The sequence below is a fragment of the Cataglyphis hispanica genome, chromosome 23 (genome assembly GCF_021464435.1).
Source record: "Cataglyphis hispanica isolate Lineage 1 chromosome 23, ULB_Chis1_1.0, whole genome shotgun sequence".
Classification (NCBI taxonomy): domain Eukaryota; kingdom Metazoa; phylum Arthropoda; class Insecta; order Hymenoptera; family Formicidae; genus Cataglyphis; species Cataglyphis hispanica.
Window position 1 is genome coordinate 3,288,542 of NC_065976.1, and position 16,759 is coordinate 3,305,300.

General features: G+C 38.7%; 1 protein-coding gene across 6 annotated transcripts in view; it reads left to right on the plus strand.

Moving 5' to 3' along the window:
- Positions 1–16,759, plus strand: part of LOC126857835 (myocyte-specific enhancer factor 2) — a 67,259-nt gene that overhangs the window by 35,417 nt on the left and 15,083 nt on the right. Inside the window, exon 1 of one of the 6 annotated variants that reach the window (XM_050607643.1) lies at positions 7,033–7,831. The exons of 4 other annotated variants lie outside the window; for them this stretch is intronic. The gene's annotated coding sequence lies outside the window, so the exon portion shown is untranslated. Of the gene's footprint in view, positions 1–7,032; positions 8,523–16,759 lie in introns of those variants that run through there. One more of the 6 variants, XM_050607641.1, reaches the window with a different exon arrangement.

Here is a 16,759-nt window from a genome sequence, read left to right on the forward strand (position 1 = left end):
ATACATCGAGAAATCGTGATATGTTCGAATAAGCTAGTGTTAAATTAAGTATTGAAATTGCTGAATTAAATATGTTTTAATCACGCCTACTTTTTATATGTTTATAGCATAAAAATCTCTGAAGAAAAAGGAAGAGATTACATATATATATATAGTTCTATATCGTGGAGATGTATTGTGTAACAACGCACGATGATTTGATTCGGTTTTTCTCTTAGAATACACGATATTATTAATTATCGGAGAATTGATATATGAGGCTTTATATGATTTTTTTTTAATATTAGATTTTAGTCCGCTATTTAATTTGTATCTCAATATTCAAATTAGTGATTGATATTGGCTTTTCTTATATACATTTTTCAGAGAGAAAGAGAGTAGAATTAAGCATATTTATTTCATTTATTTCATAAATGTGACATACGTTATTCCAGTTTTTTTTCGAGATGTAGGATTGTTAAAATTAATATCAAAAATTAGATTTAATTAATATTTTTCTTCAGATAGCGAGGATTCTTATACGAGTAGAAATCTGAAACCTTCTTTCAGATTTGGACACATCAATATTCTAAGAAGTATTACGTATAATTCATTGTAAGTTAGAAGCTTCCTTTTCAGTTTTAATCACAAGAGAAATTCAAAAAATCTAAAAATACGATTTATATCGGTGAGCTAAGTAACTTTGATCGGACTCAGCACAATTGTCGAATTAATACAATTAACTATTTAATAATATAAGACCGATATCATAATTTTTCTCACATCATTTTCGCGGATGTCATTGCGATGGCAAAGATTTTATCATTGGAGACAAAATTAATTATTACATTACTCGCTCGCGAAAAGCACTTGAGACGTATTTAAATGTGCAAAGAATCTATCTACGTATCTGTCAATAAGTCGAATAACCAAGATGATAAATTATTTCACCAAATTATGAACGTTTAATTGATAACGTCATACGGATCGCTAGCCGGGGCAGGTACACATCGATCGATTTGGTGCGATGCAAGTGGCGTTAGCTCGCATAAAGAATAATTGTTTTGCAGCTTGAATTTCGACAACCCCGTTGTCCAACGTCTATTTTCGTTTCGCGAACTGTCTCACTCCCCATCATTTTCGATGCGCTGCTATTTTCGATTCGCCGCTCGATCGACCAGGTCACACGGTTAAGCGCAGTTCATCCGATAATGAAGATGGACTTTCCTAGATTTTCTTGAAAAATTTAATATCATTGCTACCATTGGTTGCTGCTGCGAGTTCAACGACGAGAGTAAGGGATGGAGAAAGAGAGAAAGAGAAAATGAGATATATATGTATGTGAAAGAGAAAAAAAAGAGAGAGAGGGAGGGATGTTAGATACAGGAGGAGGGACTAGCGAGAGGGATGCTACTATACCATATCGCCCCGATATTGTTATCGATCCCGCCGGTCGGAAGGTATTTGTTACGTTCATTGTTTTTCCTTCGCACCGTCGAGCAAAAGGAGATCACGAGGGCCCCAGGCGTCCCTTTTACAGAGCTAAGGTATCCGCGTCCATCATCTCCACCCGTTTTCTACGCTTTCTTTTCCATCCCTTGTCCCCCTTTTTCTTCGTCCTTTCCCTTTTCTGGCCTTCTGTTTCTGTATCCGCCAGAGTTCCCTCTTTGCCTACTTTCTCGGCTCTCTTTACGTGGCATTTTAACACCGAAAAGCGGCTCGTGTTACATTCGAAAGAGCAAAAGAAAAAGAGAGATAGTATAAAAAAGAAAGGATTTATTAAAAGATATTTAACGAGGGGCAAAAAAATCAAGAGAAAAAATTAATGCATTTTTCTTTAAAAAGTTTATCATAATGAAGAAATTTTAAAATAAATAGTTAAGGGATATTAAGGGTATTAATTTTCTGTAACAAGTAAAACAGCAATCCTAAAGAAAATGGATTATAAAGTAAAATAAGCAGTACATAATGTAATATGTGCACACAATTTAGTTCTATATAAATCTTCTGTGCAAAATTCGTGTTTTATGTTTATGAATCTTATTAATATTATATTTAAGTATAGCTACTTGTGTGCCGCATCATTCATAAATAATATAAGTGATATTAAAATTATGAGAGAAAATTATAAATATTATAATTTAAATATTATAATAAATATATATAATAAATATTTTACCTTATATTATATTATATTATATAACGAGATTTAAACCATATTTTTGCATTTCGGTATTATGCATTTGGAAGAAATTCGGTAGTGACTGGCGGCGAGAAAATCTCTTATTGAGTTTTCGAGAAAATTATTTTATCCATGCAGAATCAAAATTATTCGCGAATCGCAGTAGATGGATTCGCGCGTTCAAAGTGATCGATTTCGATCGCGAGGAATAATTTTAAGTTTTTGAAATTTTCAAAGCAAACGACAATATATTGAGACAGAGTGACATCTTTTTCGCCTAATCTCGGTCATGCTCGTGCAAACATGTCAGAATAATAATTCTCTTAAAATAATATATATTCTCTTAAAATAATATAATGTCAGTCGCGCGCTTCGTAAAATCTGAGAAAGAATTCTCGATCGAAATCTATATCGGTCGACTTGCGGAGCAAAAGCGACGTTACTTTTCGCATGGCTTTTCCCGAATATGCTTGATAACCGAGTTATCATACTCTATTATCCATGCTTCGCTCTTAATTTGTCATTTCCAACTGAATGGATAGATATATTTTCTTCCTTGAAATTGTCATTATAATGTACATATGCAGTCGATCCATCTGGCACATCGGTCGGTTTACTCCATCTTTCGCATGGCGGCTACATGCATAACTTATATATCGCTTAATTAAATATCTCCGTTCGTCCAAGCATCGGCTGACATTTTTCGATATTTTATATGGTGCGCACTCGTACGGGAGTATATATATATATATATATAATTTTTTTGTTTTTGTTTGTTGGATCCTGGCTATTACACCGTGAATTTTGATCAAAATTTTTAAATCTGAAAAATATTAAAATATTAAACGAGTATTATAATAAAATATGTTGATATAGATATCTTTAATAATTTACTGTTTATTAGGATATTTTCATATCGATATTTATCAGAAGTGATGAGACAAGCCGAATAAAGATTAAGACAGAGAGAAATAAATTATCCCTGAATAATCTTCTTGATTTTTAATAAAATTATTTTAGAGCCCAATATTACTCGGAATAATTTGTGGTAAAAATACGCTTACTTCGCGGACTAAAGCCATTAATAAAAATAATTAACTTTTGAAGAAATTTTAATTATGTCTCGCTAGTTGACAACTGATCACAAGTCTAAGTATCATTCAGCGTACTGACACGTGTGACATCAACCTAGCAACCCGATTATCCGCGGAGAGATACGGAGAGATACGCAGCGCACGACATCGCGTTGCGTATCTCTCCGTATGAACGTATATTATTTCTGGGCGCGAACGATCATCGTCGACCGCGAGTCCGTTTTAGGGATTATTAATTATTAATAATCCGTCTTCCGCTTCTCGTGTCTTCTCGCGGTCGCTCTCGGCGCGAGATCGATAGGCCAGGACATATTGAGCACTCGCCTCTCTCTCTCTCTCTCTCTCTCTCTCTCTCTCTTTCTCGACGGGTTAGGTTGTCCGACCTCCTGTAGGGGGACAGCTACATTGCAGCTCATGCATAATGTATTACGATCCGACCTGGAGTAGATTTATATTTACCCCCGTGCTGTTGGCGATAATTCGTTAAATATCGACAGGCATCGCACGAGCTTTTTACGTCGACACAATATTCGATATACGAATGGGACGCGCGCGTCTCTTCCCCTTTCCCTCTGTTTCTTTTCTTTTCTCCGTGAATCTCCGTCTTATTATCTTATTATATCGTACGATCCAGGCTAGAGAGTGCAACAGTTGTGTACGCGAGTTGCCTAAATCAAGCTTGTCCAATGCTATACGATCGATTGAATAATCTCGCATTATATGACTGCGTGTCATGATTTTTTGAGATCCCACGAATAATTTGTTACATAACTCGTATCATTGTTAAATTATGATAATTATGATAAAATACTTTCTGTGGGATTTTGAGGAAGCCAGATTTAATTATTTTGTTACTTGATTACGAATCTTAATATATTTTAATATATAGTGTCTCTTCTTTCGGTTTCGCATCGTTTTATTCTAATGAAAAAAAAAAGAGGGAAAAAAAATGCAATCTTGGCTACTCGCGAGCGCAATTCCAAGATATTAATGACGTATCGTAAAATCTGGCTGCGAAAAGGTACGCGTGTGAGTATTTTCAGGATTTGATATATTTGTCAAAGCAGATTTCTCTCTCATACAGACTTATTTTATCATCGGCCGTCTACCTTCGATGGATGGACCGCGAGTGTCGGTGACTCGCGACTGACGTATAACCGCGATACTCGATATCATCTTAGCGCATCGACAATTTCAGGTGCATCCGGTGAAAATCGGAATGTTGGTTTTAAATGTCGATCCCAGTTTCTCGAAAACTCTGTCAACGAGCGATTTTAGATAGCGTCATTCAATCCTTCCCCTAAGCGGACATGTGACTAATAAAATTAATTATTACGTTTTATTTTTCTATATTTAAAGAGTGCCTTTTAAGAGTACGTAGCTGAAAATGGAAACATCAGATCTTTTAGATGAATTATGAATTTTCTATTCTATATCGTATAGATAATTAATTAGACCGGAGAAATTTTTGGACGACATTCGCGTCCTTACAACATTTGGTCTTCGTATCTTCTGCAGATTAAAATTTAGTTAAAAGTGAACAATGAAATTTTCTTATTTACATTTTGCCGATATTTTACGCTCATATAAATTTGAATCAGAAAATCGAGTTATTCGAATTATGATGAATATCTCAAAGCTTCTTCCCGAATAAGCGATGTGTTTTTTTTTTTTGCAGAACGAAGAAAAAGGGGAGGGAAAAAAATATACAATGCGCGACAAAAAGTTTACGCGGAAATCGTACACGTGGATAATGCCTTAAATAGAATCGTACACCTGCATAACGCGCACGCGATGTATATGAGCTTAGGTTTACCGCCGCGGTCGGTCAGTCTATAGCACAATTGTTATTTTCGTCTCGACTTCGGGTGTACACACTTTGTAACGACGCGCGGCGACTCCGTATAAAACGTAAGTCGATTCTTGAACCATGCCGCCGTTATATTTCTGGCGGGCGAAATATTAATAAGGTGTAAAGATGCCATCTTTGCGTAAACACGTTGGCTTATCCGCCGACCGAATCGCGCATCGACTGGACGCACGCGTCCAAGTGCATTCGTCATTGCCTTCTCTATCAGTCTCTCTCTCTCTCTCTCTCTCTCTCTCTCTCTTTCTCTCTTCCTCTCCCGCACACGCGACACGCACACACATACGCAAGCCAACTCATGCACAGAGCAATTCCGTTTTTTTTCTCTCTATCGTTACGAGCGATTCTCGTAATCTCCGTTGTTAATTCCTCGTTTCGTAATCGCTTCTTTTTCGCGATACATGAAGTAATCTTCCAGCCGCGATCAGATTCTTTCGCTCTTTGCCACACGTATCTGCCTGAGGAAAATACTACGCCATGAATTTAATCATCGTTTGACATGTACGTCGCGAAGGTACGTTGCAAATTGCATTCAGAGATGATTGCCTGGAATCGCAGATTATTTACTACCGCCTTGAGTCTTGTGTGTTCGATTTCTCTTCATTTATCTACGCTGCAAATAGCGTTCATGTTTTTTTATCATCTCTGTGAATCTTTCTCAAAAGATCGATTAAAAATCTCGATTTTATCGTTTCAAACAAGAAGATAAAATTACAGAATATTTTAATTAGATCTAACTACATCATTTAACTATATTAGTTTATATTACGTAAGCACATATGCTTGAATCGCAGTTTCATACACAATGTGGATCATAAGAAAATATTTGATTTTATTTGTCTTATATATTGCCGTAACATAATTTATTGTTAATAAAAATTTGAGGTGATTCTCCGTAGTGTTTACTTTTCAAAAAGCAAATTTTTCAGTTAATTATATTTACCGTTTGTTGCGACAGAAATCTACGCATAATAAAATCTTGAAAAAATTATAGACATTAATATCGAACATTTATAGGAATTTTTTCCTCATAATTCTCTATCTTTTCTATTTATCTATTGTATATAAGAATTGCAAATAAACTCAAACATAATATCCATAAAGAAATTTAAAAAATTGACAAGATCATGTGTCATCAATCAAACCGAAAGTATAATAATTAATAAAGCGATGGAAAAAAAAAACGCGTCCAACTTATGTGGACGAATTGCTGGCGCTGTATTATCATTCGGAGCAATTTCGCGCTCAGAGACTCGCGGTAGCAACAACAACAGCAACAGCATCCCAACGCGAGTGAGAAACAGTCACGTCGCGCACGCGTCGCGCGCACCGATCAGCTGCGAGGACATGCGCCGCGAATAATACGAGGGGGACACGCCGCGAGTGCGAGGGAGACGCGGCTACAGAGATACGTCTCCGAGTCTAGTGACGTCTAGACAAGTAGCGGCGAATGGCGCGAGGTGGCGCGCGCGCGACGAGCGACGCGATTGGCCGATCGACGACTGACGTCCGCGACGTTATCGACCAATGAGCGGGCGCGCCGCGGCGACGTATCTCGTCTCACCGAGGCGAATTTCAGAGGTGAGGTGGACCGACTGGTACGCGACTACCAGCCGCGGCGATTCGCTTCCCCCTCTCGCTCATTGCCGCCGTTTCTCGTATCGCTCCGTCTACCTCTCTCTCTCTCTCTCTTTCTCCCTCTTTTTTATTCCCGCGCCGCGCTCCTCCGTCCGTCTCGCTCGCACGCACATACGCACGCACATACTCCTCTCGCTCGGTTCTCAGCCCGACTTCCTCAAATCTTTATTTCAGGCTCGACCGCGAACTCGGGGCGAACTGGTCGAAGCGCGCGCGACCGCCCCGGTTTTTTAACCGTCCTCACGGCAAGCTCTCCACAAGCGGCTACCGCCACCGCCGCCGCCGTCGTGCATCATCGTATATACGCGCGACGTATGTGCGCCAGGGCAGCACCCGCCGTCGCGGCGAGACGACGCGTGTCTAAATTTGAATACGCTCTGGCAGCGTAGAGGAGGAGCAGTGCCGTTCGCGCTTGTTACGCCGTCGGAGTCTCCGTCTTCGCCTCTCTTGTTCATCCGCCGCCGTCATCATCGTCGTCGTCGTCGTCGTCGTCGTCGTCGTCGTCGTCGTCGTCGTCGTTTATTGTTGCCGCGCGTGAAAAGTATATTTTGAGAAAGACGCTCGCACGCTCCTGCTGTGTGCATCTCTAGTCAACTTATCTAGTCCCCGCGATATACACACGTCGCGGATAAAAGCTAACTAACCTATCTAACCGCGCGCGCCACGAACGGAGCGAGTGCAATCACGCACGCGTGTGTGCCAAGCACGCACAACGACTTAAGAATAATTCACGCCGGCCGCGACATTATTATCCTATAATATCGTGCTATAAATAATAATTTTTGCGAATGTGATTGACGACAAAGCGTGAAGGAAGCGCAGAGAGAAAGAAAAAAAAGGAGACGAGGAACTCGATTCGAAAAAAAGTTAGCGCGATAGATCCTTTTCATTTTTCATCGATACATAAGCCGTGGAGAATCAACTGGCAACTACCAGTCGGATCATCGCGTACAACACACGCATACACGCGCGAAGAGGAGGAAGAAGAGGGTCCCGGCTTGGAGAGAGTGTGCCAAAGAGAAAAAAGGCCGATAGAGAGACACGCAAGAGACGACGACGGGAGAAAGAGCCGTGAGTGCCTGTTGGTTGATTCGTACGTTCGTTTGGTCGTCGGTACAGCAGCGGTATCAGCAGCGACGGCGCGAATTAGTGTGCGAGAATCCGCATCTGGCGAGGAGGTGGAGGAGGAGGAGGAGGAGGGAAAGAGCAGCGGCGAGTTTTGTTTTGATCGGCAAACGATCGCGCGCCGTCTCGCGATCTCGCATCTCTCTCTCTCTCTCTCTTTCTCCGTCTTTCTCTCGCTCTCTGTCATCGTGTGCAAGAACGGGGGTGCCGTATCGCGGCGGTGTGGGGTGATATCGATCGCGAGCGCGGGACCATTGACGTCGTTCTGGAGAACGGCCGAACCGTTGTAATAGAGAGAAAGAGAGAAAAGGAGAAAGGAAAAGAGGGACGCGCGACACACGCGTCTCTACTACCAACGACCACAACGACCATATCTTCCATCCATCGCCGGCGTTTTTCGCGCGTAAATCTCATCAGTCAGTGCCGCGCGCCTTCTTCGTCGTTGCCCTTCATCGCCTCGTGCGAGTCGTCGCGACGCCGATCCCGAGGATCGTCCGCTCGCTCGGCCTCGCTCCCGTTGACGCTCACGCGGGGTGAGATCGATCGATACGCGACTCGAGCAAGGGACTCGGGTCGACCTGACTCCGCCGTCGTCGACATGTCCCGCTGATGATCCAGTAGTAGGCTGCTCGACCCGGTGAGTTTACCAAACGCAGTAGCGCGGCGACGAGGAGAAAAGAAATATGTGAGAGAGAGAGAGAGAGAGAGAGAGAGTGGGAGGGTAGGCAGAAACACTCTTTCGGTCACGGTGAATATCCGTCGAGACTTCTCCTCCTTCCCCTCCCCTCCCTTCCCATTTTCGGAGTTCGTTAGGTATGCGTGAGTCTTCTTGGACGCCGTCCAGGTCTCGATATTTTTCTCGGCGGTCTCTGCGATCCTCTCGCGAAGACCAGCAAAGACGTAGAAAATTCGCGAAGATATCTGGTCCGAGATGACCGTTCGCGGGTCGATAATCTTTTGATTCTTGACGCGCACTTTTCACCTTGCGTCTCTAAAACTTATCGTAGATAACGTAAACGTACGTAGCGTATTAATTTCGAAGATAAAATATTAAAGCTCCTCCGAAGACTCGTCTTGTTACGAGATTTGGACTGTTATTAAAATTCGAGAGAACCGTCATAAAATCAATTTGCGACGACGCTGAATAGTATAATCGCGAGCAATGTAATCGTCGCTCTTAATTTAATATCTCCGGTATTCTGCTTCTAATTCGATATCTGCACTTGTCTTCTGCTCAAAGCGTCGTAATTTCATAATCTATATTCGGAATTAGATTTATCACGATCTGATATTCTCTGACCTGAATATCTCATTTGAATGAAGATATAATTCCGATGATGAAGATATAATCCTTTCCAGGGAAATATCATATTTATTCATTATTATTTTCGACAGTGTAAAATATAAGGGTGATTTGGAAAATCATAAATTTTTATGGACAAAATAAAATTATTTTTCATAATTTTATTTTCGTTACGGTTCATCATTTTCGAACTGTAATTAATACTAGGCTGATAAGACTTGTCTGAGAAACGTGTGTTCAGTAATTACAATGTTTACATATACCATATACATTTGACATACAGTAGTGTAATTTCATTATTTAATTTATAGCCAGAGTGTGTTAAGCGAAGGAGGGATTACATAAAATTTGCATATTACATAATTTATAACCGGGATAAGGAGATTAATGATAGACATAAAATATAAAAGTGAAATTTCTCAGAATTCGTGAAAATAATGGGTTCCACAACGAAATATCTACATTTTTATTAAAAAAAAAAAAATCTACATTTTTTTTTATCTTGAGAACGCGATTTTTGTTCGAAAAGTCAACGTTGCGACAACTTCTTCGATTATAACTTTTACAAAACTCGAAACAGTAATTGTTATCATCTACATTCGTATGACAGCGATTTTATATATATAAACTCGTTAACGAATGTTCACTGAAATCTTTTAGTATCTTATCAAATTTCTGCCAATAAAGAAAAATTTAATTACGCTAATTTTATCGCTATATGAAACTTCCAAACAAATGCAACTTTGTTACAACATATGAAGACATAATTATTACATTACATCGCAATAATAACATACTAATACAGTAATGATAATATAAATTTTTATAATTATTTCTTCAATTATTATAAAAAAAAAAATCATAATGTAAATTGCTCTCACGAAGCATTTAAATCTTAATTATAAACTACGCACAGTTGAAGAAGCGCGTTACATATGTCGAAGCGAAAAAAATTAATTACGTAATGGCATGTTATTTAAGATTATCATCCGTGGCGATTGTTAGGTCACCAATTCTTTTTTTTTTTTCCTCCTGTCGTTAATATCGACTTTGTTAGGTTGACCGAGAAAATAATGGGGACCCGGCTCTCGCTTCTCTCGCTCCGATTAAAGACGCCCTCCCTTCGTAATAGAACACACGAGAGAAAAGAGTACGCCTGGTATCCTCGCACCGTGTAATCCGCGGATCACGCCTCTGTGATAAATTATATCTCTTACCCGCGACGAGACTTGATCAGATCTTTCAAACAATGTTCGACAATTTAAAATGCGCGCGTATACGATATTGTTTTATTGATTTATTCGGAATGGAAATATAAGGAAGAAAAATTTTCATATTTAATTGCAAAATGTGAATTAATTTTAATTAATTATTTAATATAAATTTATTATTTAATTTTATTGTCAGAGCATTTGTCGAAACGTCGCAAAATAATCAATCGATATAATCAACATTCTCGTATTTCGTAACATAAATGAACGATAATTTCGAAATTGTAAGTCTTTTTTGCGTGGAAAATGTATAATATTTATGTTTCTAATCGATAATGTATATCCCTAAAATTTATTTCTGTCCACGTATCTCTGACATAAAAGATTTCGTATTGGCGGTTTATATAAAAATGTTCAAGTTTTATTACGGAAGATTAGTTTCACCCGAGAGATGATACCATGGAATCGTCGATGATCGTTTTGATCGGTTCGCTATCTAGTGCGCGAGCATCGGTGCGGAATCTGCGCAAGTTTGCACGCATAAGCGATCCGACAAAGCGACATCCTAACGAGCCGGCATAGTTGATAGTCGAGCGAAGATTCCGTCGAGTCGCGAGCGCGCATATTACACATACACATACACCCACGTACGAAGCTATCAACTACACAAGGATAAGATATAAAGAATAAGGCGTAGAGGTATAAAATTTTATTGCTTTATGATTTTAATCAGAAGCGAAAAGAGATGCAGTATGAGCGTCTGATTAATACTTACGCTAGAGTTTTTTTACTATTCGAGTATTAGATAATAATTTTTACTGATATATACACGATGTGTGTTATTAAAATTTATCTGCAATAGATAATCTCTTTACGACATACAGGGTGTCTCTAAAGTCTGATCCAACCTCCTAGATCTCGGAAACGACTTTAGATATGGAAAAACGTTTCAGACAAAAGTTGTAGGATATTAAGGGGGACAGATGATGAAAATATTTGAGTTAAGTTTTGAAAGGTTTTACCATATCTAAAGTTTCCAAGATCCATGGGGCTGAGACTCAGACTTTATAGACACCCGGTATATTCACCTATATGTCACCTCAAACAAGGACACTCACATGTCATTTCTCTGCCATCGAGATATTTGACAGATAAATCATTGATGAAAATATGAATGAGAGAGTTACCTTCACATCAAAATTACATAATACTTTCTTTTCAAATAATTCCTACTAGTATTTGAACGTATACCGTGATCCTTATGTGCCTCCCTGTTCCTTGTACGGATAATCTCGCGTTTCATTGTGCGTCTCGACCCCAGCATCTCGCGCGATAATCCTTTAAATTCGATATTGACGGCTCGGTCACGAAGACAATCACTCGGATACGATAAGAAGACGAGTGTTATCGCGCAGCGCTCTCAGCATATTGATATACAAATATTTCTCTTCGTCGAATGCCAAGGCTCCTCCAATCTCTCGAGTCACGTCTTTCGCCATCGACCGATTATTAATCGACGCGATTCTAACGAGATGCAAATGAGTTTCACGTGTGACATCGTCATCGCGTTTCACCAATGAAACACGCGATGATTAAATACGGCCTGCTCGCTCGATCGGAACTTGCTCCACGTGCGTCTGATAAGAAGTAAATAATTTTTTTTTTTTTACTTTGAAGCGAAGGCCGAATACATTATACGGAGAATTTAAAATGGTATTGTATTGAGATACACAAGAGGAGAATCGAGATATACATTTTTTTTGTCACAAGCATTGCGTTCTCGTTTACAAATTTTTGTTTATTCGCTCATTAAACTTTTTCTAGCATTTTATCGATATTGTAGAATATTTAATAATACATTGTACGTATAATATTTAGTAACATACTGTTTTCGGCTCTTTCCAATACGCTGATTACTGATACTAATAACTTGTAAACTATATTCATACGTGAGTTGTAAGCTGTAAACTTTGAGAAGTTTGGAAAGCGAATAATTAGCTCAAGCAATTAGTCTATTATTAGTATTTGATTGTTCCGTGTTCTTAAATAATATCTTGTTCAAGTTTAAAATCTTCTTATTTCGATTAATCAACTTCGCGCAACGAAACTCTCACCGACGATTTTTCTCTCCGTATCCCTCGACCTTGCGCATCGAAATTATCCGACAATTTATTCCCGGTATTACCTTATTTCATACCGCTGTAATATTACGCTTACTTATATTCCTCATTCCTGATGCCGCCGTATATTCCCGTATTTTACCGTGTCTCGTAACCCTAAGATCGCATAGTCTCGGCCAGCTGGTCGCTGACCCTCACTCGCGAGCGATATGCGCGATGTACGCTCCTGTATAATAGACCGAATTCGATCGCGAGAGACACGTCGAGCGAACTTTTCCTAGATCTCTCTCCGCCGTGTATATCGCCGATAAAGATAGCGGAGATTACAGTATATAGCGAGCGCTATGTCGCTTTTCATTCACTACTTGCGCGCGCGCGCGCACGCGTAATAATTTCCACCTTCCCCCCCCCTCCCGGTTAAGAAAAAGCAAAACACGTACATGTCGATCGATCGATCACACACGGAACGTCGATTCGTGAGCGCCAAGGTGATGGCACGCGCGCAATATTTGAGAAATTATTATCCCGCGACATCTCAAAAACGCGAGTCCATTTCATTTGTTTCACGAATACTTCCGGTGCTCATGGATAGTATCTGCAAATATGCCAGAAAATGAATAATTAAATTGTCGTTACTTTAGAAAATTAGAAAAAATTAGAATTGTATCAGCTCTTTATGTGACGAGCCTCGAATTTTGAGAACCTCTCGAAAATTTTTAATCTAAAATCATTCCGACATCACCCGTTATTTTATAATAATATACGTTTAATAATCAACGATGAACACTATACAATAATGCTTTATTAATTTTGAAAGAGATATATTGTTCTCGAAGTGAAGATTTTGTTAATTAAAGGAATGTATTATGTTCGATATCTTATTTCTCTGCAAGAGGAAATACTTATACTCATGTGGAAATGAGTTAGTTTACATAAAGAACGTGAAAGAATTTTAATGTGCCAATTAATATTAATTATACATAAATTATAAAGAACTTGGATCAATGAAGAAATATTTACGTCGTAAATTGATTGAGGAATATGAGAAGGAGCGAACAACTCGCACTATTTTATTCTTCAAAATTTGCAATTGAAAGAGTCGCATGTATCGAATTGCTCGCAGATTTTTATTTTATTTTTTTATTTCAAAATAAAATATTTAAATATTAAATATAATATTGAATATATCGAAATATTAAATATATCGAAATACAAATATTGAACGTCAACTTTTTTTTTTTTTATTTATACGTGTGTGTTCTATTTGTACTACTGAAATGTCAGAATCGGCAAGCTTTTTTCGCTGACAATCATCGGACGCTATGAATAAACGTAAACATCGGGATTCGCGACCGATAATTCTCCCTCCTCTACCCGCTATATGTATAACGTCTGGCAATCGGATGTACACGTAAAAACGCTGGCTTTAACTCGCCGTTCTAATTCTAACTCCTCCCCCACTCTTCACGGGACTATATTTACTGAAACTTTTCCCATTCATTGCGAACACGCGATGTGTCGTTACGTGAATTAACGCGGCACGTCGCGGTGCACCGTTTTAACACCCCCTTCATTTCCCCTCCATCCCTCCCCCGATTATTTTCGTCGCGCTTCATTTTACATCGCGACTCGTATCAAGATCGCGTTTCGTAATCGCGCAGGCATGAATGCCGCGATCTAATCGCGGTCGTGACATTTACCTCTCTTCTCCCGATCTGCATTAATAAAGATCGGTGTGAATGATATGAATAAGGATGCCTTTTTATTAATAATTATAATTTATATATAACGATTAATAATATAAAATTACAATATTGAGATAAAATATCGATTAAAATAATATGACTTCGATGAATTTTTTAAACATCAATGTACGAGCGCATTTTACAATTATTGAAAATTATTATAATTATTAATATATATAATTATATATAATTTTTATAATTATTAATATATATAATTTATACTGGTAAAAGCGAATTTATTTAATTATTTAATTACATTGAAAAATACATAATATGTATACCATATATTTAATCATATACTCTGTAATAATGATTGTAAAAACTTCAATTTTCTCTTAAATTTAAATAAGTTTTTGACAGTCCTCGCGTAGGTATATCATATCATAAACAATAGCGCTCCTCTTATTTATTTACATCAAGAGATTAGCTTATCTGGTTTATTTCAAGCTTTTTGAAGCTTTATAAAAAGGCAACTCTCTCGTAGCATATGCTTTAGACATACGACGTGATCGTTATATGTAATTTTATGTCGAATATGCATCATGTCATATGTATATATAATGTCGAACGTATGTATGACGGCAACGTGAAACAAGCGCCGGGGATGACTCGAAGAGCGCTTTGTCACATATGCGGCAGCATTGTGTACACTATCTCTCTTTCTCTCTCCCTCTCTCTCTCTCTCTCTCTCTCCCTCTCTTTCTCTTACATAACGTCGTAGTGCGATCAAGTACGCGCGAAGAGGCATAATATGTCGAACCTTCGCGTGGTCTCGTCCGATAACGTATGCAAATTTCATTAATATTTAAACAGCTTTTGGTCGAAGCTACCGATGCCGTAATTGAACCACAGTCATCACCGAAATTTTCGTGACGTTATGAGCGAAAATCGATTTGATGTTTTTTGCCTCGTCAAATCGCTCTCGCTCTCGCTCTATTACTTCGGTGTTTTGTTTTTCTGTCATGTCTTTCTCTCACGCAAAGCAAAACATTCTCAAAGTTGTTTACAATAGTGTGACCATTTTAACTAAATTATTTTAATGATGAAAAGATTCTCGTAGGATGATTGACATTGTAAGGGGAACATTTTAATATTGTAATATTTCTTGAGGGATCTTTTCGATAATTGGATTTGTGGAATTGTTAATATTATTTTATTAATCACTTAAAAAATGATATGTATAAAATAATATAACATACGGTAGTTATTTTTTTAATTATCTAATTCCGACCATTTAATAAATTAAAAAGATATACACATATATATAAACCATTTCTATGATTATTTTTCGTACATTCTTTTCGCTCATATATATATATATATATATATATATATATATATATATATATATATATATATTTAGGAATCGCGCCTTACAATGTCAATCATATGCTCGTCCGTTGTTCGATAAAAGTCGATCAATCCGCTACTCAGGGCCGAAGGAAAACATGATTCGATTGTACGGAAAATAAAAATTCCAGAACTGGCGATCAGTTATAATGAAGTTCTGTCTGCCGTTCGCTTCCGTTCGCACGCCTCGATTAATCGCGCTTCTCTATCATCAAGACATTACTTGCTCTGTGCCTACGCGCACGTGTGTGCTGCATGTGTACTGCTGCCCCATACACAGAGACACAGCTATGGTTCCCGCGCAGCAGGACAGCTTGCTCTAGGGGTAAAGGGAGCACCTGTGCAAGGTTGAAGAGTACACCACGACCACTCCTTGTTTGTCGCAACCTGTTAACGCGCCGCCTGTTCGCGTTACCGGCGCGCAACCCTTCTCTCTTCGTCGCTCAACCGACGGGAAAACTTTAGGGCGTGTAATCCCCGACCAATCGACCGACCGACCGACCGTACTGTGATCATCCCGGATTATCGTTCTCCGTCGTTTCTCAAATCCCGCTATCGAAGCCGGCCGTTCCGCGCGCGGAGAAATCGATCCGCTGACGCAGATCGCTGACGGCGAACGTACGTGGTAGTGGCGGCGGTGGGGTAGTGGTATTGGTATTGGTATTGATGGTGGTGGTGGTGGGACACCCCGTATAATCGGATCCCTCTCTACCGAGAGCTTTTTTTCCCTTCGTCACCGCGTATCACTTCAACCGTTGCATCGCATGCCGCAAAGCACTCAAACGCGCGTATACATTTAACGCCACGTATGAATAAGAGCTGACTTATTCATTAGCTTCTCGCACGCGGAATACAAGCCACTGATATACTGTATTTTATACTTGAAATATTGTTTATAAAGCAATCGTTTTGCTTCTCATTCATATAAAGAAATGAAGAATACAGATAATTTTTAATGCAGAAAAAAATTAATGTATGCGTGAAACGCGTCGAATCAAACAATCGACGTTCTTAATTAGTCTTTTATGTAAAGACACGCGAGATTCTATTGATCAAGGATTTTGTAGATGGATGGGAGAATATCGTTATTATCTTTATTGAAGCTCTTGTTATTTTATTCATCACGGAGTTATTATTGAACAATC